At 39.4% G+C, this 7104-nt stretch overlaps 1 non-coding gene across 1 annotated transcript; it reads right to left on the bottom strand.

Moving 5' to 3' along the window:
* Nucleotides 1–1011: 1011 nt before the first annotated feature.
* Nucleotides 1012–1115, bottom strand: LOC112804290 (small nucleolar RNA R71). Its single transcript, XR_003202904.1, has one exon. It is a non-coding gene; the product is annotated as a small nucleolar RNA R71 (small nucleolar RNA).
* Nucleotides 1116–7104: the final 5989 nt, after the last annotated feature.

Below are 7104 nucleotides of genomic sequence, written 5' to 3'. Positions count from 1 at the left end.
TTGCTCACTCAACCAATCCTTGTGGGATTCGACCTCACTCTATTGTGAGTTTTTACTTGACGATAACCGGTGCACTTGCTGGAAGGAATTTTTGCCGATTGTGCAACTTCCTAAAATCGTAGCTATCAAGTTTATGGCTTATCAAGTTTATGGCGCCGTTGCCGGGGATTGGTTTTCGATTGACAATTCTCAAATTGGAAGTTAACTAGATTGAGCATTTTTCTTGTTTTGTTAATTCAGTTCAAGTTACTTGTTGAATTTTAATTTCTGCACTCTGTTACTTGCTTTCTTTCTTTATGCCTTTAAATTCAAGCAACTAACTCACTGACCCACTAACTATTTGAATTAATTCCTCAACTGCTCTAACCATACTCTTCCATTAACCAAGAGTATTTCACTTGTTTGTTGCCTGTGCTGTGTTCTTGTATGACAGGTAGGAGAGGAGAGACAACAACTCCTCCATATACCGAACCAGAGAGGACCCTTCATAAACTTAGAAGGGAAGCAAGAGGGAAGAGAGTACTGAGAGAAGAAGAATCTGAAGGAGAATCTGAGGACAATTTTGAGGAAGCTCTAGATCTCAACATGGATAGAGAAGTTCACAACCATGAGAGAGCTGATGGAAACAATGCCATTCCCGAGAGGAGGGTTCTTGGTTCATACATAAACCCAACCTCTGGGAACTGTGGTAGCAGCATTCAGAAACCACCCATTCAGGCCAACAATTTTGAACTCAAACCACAGTTAATATCACTGGTGGAGGATCATTGTTCCTTTGGTGGGAGTGCTAATGAAGATCCAAACCAACATCTCACAAAATTCCTGAGAATTTGCGACACTGTGAAGTCCAATGGAGTCCAGGAAGATGCCTATAAACTGCTCTTGTTCCCATTTTCACTTAGGGACAAGGCAGCTAAGTGGCTGGAATCATTCCCAAGGGGGAGCCTAACAACCTGGGATGAGGTGGAAAGCAAGTTTCTGGCACGTTTCTACCCCCCACAAAAGGTCAATAGGCTTCGATCTGAGGTTCAGACTTTTAGACAACAAGATGGCGAAACTCTCTACGAGGCATGGGAGAGGTTCAAGGATTTGACAAGGAAATGCCCACCAGACATGTTCCATGATTGGGTGCAATTGCATATTTTCTATGATGGACTTTCTTATGAATCAAGGAAGGCTGTAGACCATTCATCAGGAGGTTCATTGAACAGGAAAAAGACTGTGGAAGAAGCCATTGAAGTGATTGAGACAGTGGCTGAGAATGAGTACTACTATGCTTCAGAGAGACACAACACTAAGGGAGTCATGGAGCTGAACCATGTTGATACAATTCTAGCCCAAAACAAGGTGTTTGCCAAGCAACTAGCAGAGTTCACCAGGAAATTAAAAACAAATCAAGTGGCTGCAATACACACACAAGATCAAGAGGAAGTAAGCACTGAAGGAGGTGATTGGGAAGAGGCCAACTATGTGGGAAATCAACAAAGGCAACCATATGATCCACATTCCAACACTTACAACCCAGGCTGGAAAAACCACCCAAACTTTGGGTGGGGAAACCAGCAAACCCAACCACAAAACCACAAACCTTACAACCCTAACCAACATAACAATTCCACATACCAAAACTCCAACCAAAGATCATACCAAGCCACACAAAACACTTACTCCCAACCACCATATCATGGCCAAAATAATCAACCTGCCCAACCCAATCCGAACCAACAATTTCAAGATCAATTAAACAGGATAGAAGGAATGCTTGCAAACATGGGTCAGGACATAAGTGAGTTGAAAAGCTTTAGGGATGATGTGAGATCTACCTTAAGGAACCATGGTGAAAAACTCAAGAGGATGGAGTCTCGAGTAGGAGAGCTATCTCAACAGGCCCCCAAGTCAACTGCAGTGTTCCCTAGTGACACAGAAAAGAATCCTAAAGGGGAACAAAAGGGAGTGAGATGGGAAGAATGCAAGGCCATCACCATATTGAAGGAAGGTGTGGAAGAAGCTAAGCAGGAAAGTGAAACTGAGCAAGCCAAGGAACTGCAAAATAAAGGCATGCTGGAAACATACCAACCAAAAGCACCATTTCCTCAGAGGTTAGGAGGAGGTGAAAAAGGGAAAACATATTCAAGGTTTTTAGAGACATTTAAGTCTCTCCATATCAATATTCCCTTTCTTGAGATTCTCCAGCAGATGCCTACACATATCAAGTATTTGAAGGAATTGCTGAGCAAGAAAAGAGTTTTGAAGGGAGGACAAACTGTAATAATGAACAAAGAATGCAGTGCCCTCATCAAGAAGGACATGGTCTCTAAGAAAACAGACCCAGGAAGTTTTCATATCCCCTGCATCATAGGGGAAACAAAAATTGACAGAGGATTCTGTGATCTAGGAGCTAGCATAAATGTGATGCCTCTGACTCTTATGAAGAGGCTACAACTGAATGAGGTGAGATCCACTGATGTAATCATACAACTAGCTGACAAAACTCAAAAGCAAGCTGAAGGGGTAGTTGAGAATGTGCTGGTGAAAGTGGGAAATTATTTCTTCCCCACAGACTTTGTCATTTTGGACATGGAGGAAAGCTACCTACACCCTATCATTCTGGGAAGGCCATTTCTAGCCACTGCTAGAGCACTCATAGATATAGAACAAGGAGAGCTAATTTTGAGAGTACATGATGAACAGCTCATTTTCCATGTTTTCAAATCTGCATCTGAGCCTGAACCAGAACCTGAAAAGCCTAAGGATGATAGTAGCCATCTGTGTTTGGAGGAAAGCAATCCAGCAGCTGAAACTCTGAAACAGTCCTTGGAAGGCAAACAAGAATTGCAAGAGTTAAAGCCACAAGAATCAATAGAAACAGATCAGAAGAATCCTCCTGGCATAAGGGTCAATGAAGAAATCCTCAAGAGAGAGGGAAGAATTGTAAAGAAATTGCCAAGAGGGTGGAGAAACAAGAAAATTCCCACTGAAGGTTTCTCTCCGGGAGATAAAGTGATATCAAGTCATTATCTGCCAATCCCACCTGGCCTCAAACCCATTCCTTCCCAGCTCCCTCAAGTGTTCACAATCAGGAAAGTTCTTTCTATGGAACATTTGGAAATCATGAAGGAATCAAATGGGGACGTTTTCATAATGAGAGGAGAGGACATCAAGCACTACAATCCACCCTAACAAGGGACAACCGTCAAGCTAATGACGTTAAAGAAGCGCTTGTTGGGAGGCAACCCAACCTGAGGTAATACTCCTTTGTTGTTTCTTTTATTTGTTTCAATAAAAAGGTGAAGTAGTTTCTGTGCATTGCAAAGAATTAAGTTTGGTGTTTCACACCAAACAATGAATTCGTGGATCAATAATTCAAAGGGGAATGTGTGACTCTAGGTTTGGTGTTCCACCATACAGATCAACTGAACACAACAACCTTTGAATTATATGAAAGGAACAATCATTCTAAGCAATCACAGAAATGCTAAAAATCCTTAGCAGCAACTTCATTCCAAGGAGAATTCAAGGATTCAAAGAGCAGAGGAGTAAGTAGGAGACTAAGTTTGGTGTTCACACACCAACTTAAGACTCAGACACTTGCCCATACATAGTTGAGCTAACCACTCAAGTGCTTGAGAAGCAAGCAACTTCATCACTCTTTGCAGGAAAGGAAACAAGGATCTTAGAAAGAACATGAAGCAACAAGGAGAAGAAGAAGGAGAAATCAAATTGTTTCCTAGCAACAAGGAGAAAACAAGGAATTTCACAAGGTGGTGTTGTTCCTTGACCATTCTTTAAAAGGCAAACAAAAGCATGCTTGTTCTGGTTTAAACTGTAATTGTTGAATCTTTCTGGAATGTGAAGTTTTTAGTATGAGTGTTGGTTTACTGCTTTGAATAAAGTGAATGCCTAGATGTTTGGATATAACTTCACCTTCTTAAACAAATGCTTGCCATGCTTGTTCTGTTTCCAAAAATAAAAGAAAAGTTTGAACAAAAGTAACTTGGCTCAATTAGTGACAAATCAAGTAGAATTAAGTGGTGGTATGCATGCTTGATTGTTTAGTCAGATCACTGGAAATTGAGTGTAGAATTATCATTTTTGTGTAGAAGTTTGAATACTGTCTATGGATCTTGATGAATAAATGTCTTTGGCCATGAAAAAGAAAGAAAAAGAAGAAGAAAAAGCCACTGAAAAAGGGCAACCAAAAAGCAAAAAAAATTGAGAAAATAAGCTAGGCACCAATGGTTTGAACTTCTGAGACAAATGCCTGTGGTGTTTATGTATTAAGGATATGCTTGGATGAATAGGTTCTGAGGAGTGTTTCAACACTTGGTAACTTGGGTTAACTAACCCGGGATTATCAACCAAAAGTCCATTATCAAGAGCAACCTAAATACAAAACATTTAGTCACACAAAGAGGTGCTGGGCACCAATGTCTCAAGAAGAAATGTGAACTAAAATGCCTGTAGTGGATATGTGTAGTGCACTGATAAGAAAAAGAAAATGCCAAAGGCTTGTGCAACACATGACACTGAGCAAACAAGGAGCAAAGGAGCTCTAAGAAAAAGAAAAACAAAGAAGGAAAAAGTGCCAAGGACATAAGAATAACAAGAGGCCATAGCAGTGTTTGATAGATGCAATGAAAAAATGATAATCTTACCTGATAATAATGAAAAAGTGATGCTGCAACTTTCTGCATAAAACCCTTCTGATGAACTTCAAGTGCTTACTAATATAGCCAATGTAATTGCTTTCTGTTTCATACTTTCTTCTCAAATAACTCAGGACTTGCTTAGGGACAAGCAAGTATTAAGTTTGGTGTTGTGATGCCAAGGCATCTTAGGCTAGTTTCACTAGCATTTTTCTGTTAGTTTAGTTGTTTTATGCATTTTCTTGAGCTTAAAGTAACCAAGAATGGTTAAATGAATAACAAAGCAATGAAACATCCAAACAGTATGATTTTGATGCAAATTCCATGAGTTTTTAGTTATATTACTTGAATGCTATGAATGGAAGATTTCTCATGAAATTTTGCAAGACTTTGATGCAGTTGTTTGGATGATTTCAGGGAAGAAGAGGCTAGGCAAGGAAGCAACAAAATCAATAAAGGAAGCTTGAATATCACATGTGGAGTTTAAGCTCCAGTTTAAGCTCCAGTTTAAGCTCCAGTTTAAGCTTAAACTGGAGCTTAAACGCCAAAATCATGAAAGCTGAGAAATGCTGAAACTGGCGTTTAACCTCCAGTTTAACCTTAAACTGGAAGTTAAACGCCAGAAATGAGAAATGCACCAGGGAGCCATTTCCACGTTTAAGCTCCAGTTTAACCTTAAACTGGAGCTTAAACGTGTTCGACTATTTTTTCTCCTCCAGGGTTGCTTTCTCATTTCCACGTTTAAGCTTCAGTTTAACCTTAAACTGAAGCTTAAACGTGTTCGACCAAATTCACACTCCAGGGTTGCTTTCTTCATTTCCACGTTTAAGCTCCAGTTTAAGCTTAAACTGGAGCTTAAACGTGTTCGACCATTCCACACTCCGTAGTTGCTTTCTTCCATTTCCACGTTTAAGCTTCAGTTTAACCTTAAACTGAAGCTTAAACGTGTTCGATTACGTTACCCTCTAGGGTTGCTTCTTCCATTTCCACGTTTAAGCTTCAGTTTAACCTTAAACTGAAGCTTAAACTGCAACTTAAACGCCACTTTTTGAAAGGGTTTCTGGGCCAAAGATATTGCAGTTTAAGTTAGCATTTGAGCACAAACATTGACTTAAACATACTCTGGTATGAAACCCAATTGAATATCATGGTTTATGGGATTGGGCCTGAAGAATTGATGATTCTGGAATTTCAATTTGTTGAGTCATGTGTCATTACTTGATTATCACTAAGTTGGCTCAATGAATGTTACAGAATTGGATCAGCAGCCTCATCAGGATTATGGATCACAAACCCAAAGCAAAAGAAAATCAGGGAAAGGCCTCAAAGCCCAAGAAACACAACAGAAGCTCAATTTAGAAAGTGTATAAATAGGATAGAATTTAAGTTAGTTGGGACTTGGACTTTTGAATTTTTTGATTTTTGCTAGTTTTCACACTTTTGTAATTGAATTCAGAGCTATGACTCACTAAACCCCTTTCATTGGGTTAGGGAGCTCTATTGTAATTCAATGAATCAATAATAGTTTTTATCTTCTTCTTCAATCTTTTCTCTTGAATTTTGTTAGAAAGCTTCTCGATCTAATTCCATTGGTTAGTTGTCTTGGGAAAGAAACTATCCATAATTGGAATCTTTCGGAACCTTGGGAAAGGAATGGAGGATTCATGCTAGAGAAGCTTTCTCACAGTGAATTGGATTGGGGTTTGGATGGATATTGTGACATGTAATCCTACCAAATTGTGGTTCGTGAAACTGTGTGGTATAATCAGTGATCGAGCATCATCTCTTCTTATGAACATTTAAACCAAGGGATTGGGAATTTGTTTGTTTTTAGAGAGAATTGGTGAGCCAAGGGATTGGGATCCAATCATATAAGATTGCCAAGCAAAATTCAATGAATGCATTGGTTGAGGAAGGGATAAAAATGTTTTGATTCGGAGATCTCAATATCTCCTGAAACCCAATGAATTCCCCATTTCTGATCTACACTTTCTCTTTACATTCTGCAATTAAATTCATGCAATCACCCCGATCCCTTTTAATTTCAGCAATTTAGCTTCTCGCTCTTTAATTCATGCAATTTTACATTCCGCAATTCTCATCTAAATATTGATTCCGCTCAACTAGAACACACTTCTAATACGAATTGCTCACTCAACCAATCCTTGTGGGATTCGACCTCACTCTATTGTGAGTTTTTACTTGACGATAACCGGTGCACTTGCCGGAAGGAATTTTTGCCGATTGTGCAACTTCCTAAAATCGTAGCTATCAAGTTTATGGCTTATCAGTGCTACGATGATTATTTGGGAGACAACAATAGCAATGAAAGAGGCCTACAAAAGAAGAAAGGAACAAGGAAGCACGTCCACTTGGGTGCGTAAGAATATTTGATGGAAGCTACCGGAAAGAGAATGGGTAAAATTAAATACTGATGGGGCAATGTGTGAAGAAACAG

Source organism: Arachis hypogaea, chromosome 5, assembly GCF_003086295.3.
Source record: "Arachis hypogaea cultivar Tifrunner chromosome 5, arahy.Tifrunner.gnm2.J5K5, whole genome shotgun sequence".
Taxonomy (NCBI): Eukaryota; Viridiplantae; Streptophyta; class Magnoliopsida; order Fabales; family Fabaceae; genus Arachis; species Arachis hypogaea.
The sequence above is the reverse complement of the archived record's forward strand: the minus strand, read 5'-3'. Positions and strand labels throughout refer to the sequence as shown.